At 39.2% G+C, this 4,509-nt stretch overlaps 1 pseudogene; it reads right to left on the bottom strand.

The window, feature by feature from the left end:
• Positions 1–422: 422 nt before the first annotated feature.
• On the bottom strand, positions 423–1,289 carry LOC105550114 (annotated as a pseudogene).
• Positions 1,290–4,509: the final 3,220 nt, after the last annotated feature.

Raw genomic sequence — 4,509 nt, forward strand, 5'->3', positions numbered from 1 at the left:
CATGTGCTGAAGATACTAGGGGAGAGAATCAGGTGAGGAATTTGATCTTAGACAGCCGCCTAGGTAAAGAGATAATGGGATAGGATTTCTAAACCCCATCATGTGCTTAAGAGTCGTTCTCAGCCAGGTGCGGTGGCTCACACCTGTAATCCAGCACTTTGGGAGGCCGAGGCAGGTGGATCACCTGAGGTCAGGAGTTCGAGATCAGCCTGGCCAACATGGCAAAAACCCATCTCTACTAAAAAAATACAAAAATTAGCTAGGCATGGTGGCACACGTCTGTAATCCCAGCTACTTGGGAGGCTGAGGCAGCAGAATTGCCTGAACCTGGGAGGCGGAGTTTGCAGTGAGCCGACATTGTGCCATTGCACTCCAACCTGGGTGACAGAGCAAGACTCTGTCTCAAAAAAGAAAAAAAAAAAGTCATTTCTGCCATTGGCGCTGTCTCTGTCATCCTCCCCTTTCTCAGCCTCTTTTTAATCATCCTTGATTATCTCCAATTGGTCACCCCCACATTCAGTATCATCGTATCATCGTCATCCAGCAGGTCCTTCTCCTCAGCAGAGTCATCTGCAGCCCCTCAGACTCCTTCTTCACGTTAGTCTCATCTTACTTCATGGAGCTGCTGCTCTGCCCGTTCACATTCTTCAACTCTACTCCTTGTTGGCTCTCCTGCTTTTCAAATTTCTGCAGATTTTCCAGTAGAGAATCCACTTTTTGTTTTATCTGGGTCAATTCCTTCTTATAGCCTGAAGGTCATCTCCTTTCAATTTGGAAGATCCCCACTGCCCACTCTTAGAATTGAAACCACTTTTACCCCTTTGTGAGGTGTTTCCTGATACACGCTGGCGTTTTGAGGGCACTACAGCCCAAGCACTAGGAGGAGGAGGAGAAGCATGTGCTGGATCACTGTGCATCCTGTCATAACAATCCCTTTGAAAGTCACAGACCAAGTCAAAAGAGGAGTCGTACATCTCCGCTGCAGATCATCTCGTGCCAGCTTTTCTTCAATTCACTTTCAGCTCTGCAGCCAGATTAGTATCTAAAACTTGGCTGGCAATCATTCTGCCATTCCCTCCTGCCACAGCAGCCTGGGTATTTCTCTCATGAACATAGTGAATGGAGGCAAAGCCCTTATGAACAGAGTCACCCACAATTTTGCCATACTTTGAAAAGATTGCTTCCACATCAGAATTCTTGACCACAAGCGTGTTGAGATTCCCAACGAATACTCTGGGGTTCATGGAGTGAGGATCTCACTTGTTGGTTACATTGCTAGCCATTGTGTTTGATGGAAAGTTTTCTCACAAAGCCAAAAACAGGAGTGGGAAGGGAGATTCTGTGTCTCCAACTCCAGGGTTCCATGTGGAGAAGTCAATTGCTGCTTGAGGTCAGCAGCATGGCCACAATCACTCAGTATTCATCTCAAAGTATTACTTATAAGATTCATCTTCGTTGGTCTAACTACAATTCATTCATTTCACTGCTGTATAATCTTCCATTGTGCGAATACACCAAAACTTACTTATCCTTTCTTTTGTCCATGTTTGGATTATTTTAATTTTGTGCTATCATGAACAAAGAATAGTGCTATTAGGAGTATTTTATGTATGTCTCCTAGTAGGCATATGTAAGAATTTCTCTAGGTTGTATGCCAGGAGTGAAATTACTGGGTTTTAGGGTAGACAATGTCCATTTTTTAGGATAATGCCCCCCCTGCCCCGCCCCAGCCCTCCGCTTTTCATTTTTCAATCTACTAGGCTACTTTTACTTTCTCAACCTCTTCCTTTACTAGCTCAGGACCTTTGCACAAACAATTTCCTTTACTTGAAACACTTTTCTCACTTGCAACTTACAAAGCTTGTCTTTTGCATTCTTTAGATATCAGCCTAATATCATATCCACAGAGAGGCCTTCTCTGCTTACCTACCTGAAAGCAGATTGCCTCACTTTATTCTTCATCATAGTACCCAGCTCATTTACAGCTTGTCTCTCACCAGGCTATAAGGCTCAGGAGTGTAGGAACAATGGTTATCTTGTTGAACATTGTTTATCTAGTGCCTAGCTCAATGCCTGGGATGCAGTAGGCATTTAAGAATATGTTTTCTGGATGAATGAATACATAAGCAAACTAATAAAAGACATTATTATCTTCACTTTACAAATAAGGATATTGAAGTTCAGGAAGGGTTGTATAACATAGTGACATGATACAGATAGTAGCTGAAGAAGCCAGGATTTGAATATAGGGTCTGTTTTTCAAGGCTTTGGATAGCATAATTAAAGTAACAGAACTTTTCAATAGTTACAAAGGTGATCTCTCTGTTAGTTTCTGGAACCCCTTCAACATCTTGTGTTCCAGGACTTTGGGGAATTTCTTAAGCAGAAACTAACTAGAATTCATCCTTAGGCTATTGGGCATCTCTTACTGTAGCATGCTAAACATGGGTATTTTATAGACTGTTGCCATATTACAGTAGGGTTTCTATGCAAGATGGAGAAGGGGGAACACTTGGATATATTCCACAAATTAAACTTGAACTATTCCACAGACTTAGTATCAATCTTTTCTGTGCCTTAAACATAAACTAGAATGAGTTTCATGAGTTCCTTGAGTATAGAAACCACATCCTTACATCTTGGTGTCCCAGATGTCTAGCAGAGTATCTAACTTATAGTGGGGACTCAGCACCTATCAGATGAATGAAAAGTAGCAGAAGCTGGATTATGAGGGGTGACACCATTTCACCTTAAAGGTAAAATAATGCAAATGAGATTATATGCACATGTATTTTATGTAATATATAAAATATATACATAGATATATGAATGAAGTAAAATGAGATAATAGCATATTCTGAAGACTATTTCAGAAATGAGCATTATAAGTTATAGAAAAATTAAGTTACACAACAAACTAGAATATCCTGGGCATGAAGGGTATTAAAATCATGGAATTATTGGTAAAATTCTCCTATAAAGTAGAAATAAATACAACCAGCTACTACACACACACACACACACACAAACACACACTCCAAAAAGAATTCCAGCAAATGCAATTGTGGTAGAGAAATGAAAGCACAACTAAAATCTAAGTGATAGTATGTACCATTAGTTAGTTGTTATTATAGAAGGCTATGTGGCATCATCGCTAAAGACAGGGGGATGAGCATCAAACCTCAGTTCAAACCCAGCTCTGTCATTTAGTACTATAAGAACGTGGCAAATTACAACTCTGAGCTTCTGTTTTCTCAGCTGTAAAGTAAGGACGATAACACCTACTTCATACGTTTATCAGGAAGATCAAATGAGACAATACAAATGTTTAAAATTGTCATTGGCACATGTTAGGTGCTCAGGAAATGAGTGTATTACTATTGTCATCATTTTCATCATCAGTATCATCATCGTATTGGCAATTTGAGCAACACATTCTAATGGTCATCTCATGAAACTAGAGATCTATCATGTCTGTGACAGTACAGAAAGTTTTTATTCTATGTACTTGCCATTGCCTCCTTTTTCTACTCAAACAATAGACCATTGTAAAGTACTTGGCCAACTGGATTGATCTGTTGTGGTAACAGTTAATGCCAGATATGCCAGATACACTGGAAATATAAATATTAATCCTATTCCAGGTGAGGAATACTAAGTCTTCCTGATTATGGAGCCTAGAAGCTCTTGATTAACAATTAAAACAAACAAACAAACACAAAGTTTGAGAGTGGGAGAATTGCTCTCTTGCACAGTAGAGGATAGACCTGCAGCTGAATCCTTGAAGCCAGATATCTTTCTGAGCACCAGTTTCTTGATTTATAAACTGGGGACATACTCACCTGTTAAGGTTTCTGTGAGGACTAAATCATATAATGTCTGCTAAATTACCTAACAGAGCAACCAGGACAAAGTGATACTAAAAAATAAAAAACTAAACAACAACAACAACAAAAACAGTGGTCTACTCTTTCCTTCCCAAACTTTTTGAGTGTTCTAAAGACTTGGTAAATGGAAGCTAAAAAATCCTTTTCGAGAATAAGAGGCAGCTGGATGACAGTGGGAGATCTTGTTGGAGGACTTAGAAGGCTTCCTGTTTTTACAAAAGCATGAATTAAGAGAACAATAAATAATGGAGCAGCAAAGGAAGAGGAATTAATGAGTGCCCTCTCTTTGATTTTTCCTTGATTTCTACATCTTGTCTTCCTAATATACCTTCTTCTTAGGGTTGCATTGTAGCCTAGATGCTTTTAGAACAAAATGTTCAGGTAACACAACCATACAAATTAAGAATTGACTGTCAGAAGTAATGATAAAGATATCATACTGGCATACATCTTTATTGGTTATGCATTTTTGTAAGGACTAATAAGTTCTGTGAAGCTTCATTTTTTTCTTTCAACTCACAACTATTAAGGATCAACTATCTATTAGGAACTGTGCTAGATGTTAGTAATACAGAAAAGAACACTGTCAGTTCAAGTTGTTTGCATTCCAAATTCTTTCCTC

Source organism: Mandrillus leucophaeus, unplaced genomic scaffold (genome assembly GCF_000951045.1).
Source record: "Mandrillus leucophaeus isolate KB7577 unplaced genomic scaffold, Mleu.le_1.0 Scaffold464, whole genome shotgun sequence".
In the NCBI taxonomy this organism is placed as follows: domain Eukaryota; kingdom Metazoa; phylum Chordata; class Mammalia; order Primates; family Cercopithecidae; genus Mandrillus; species Mandrillus leucophaeus.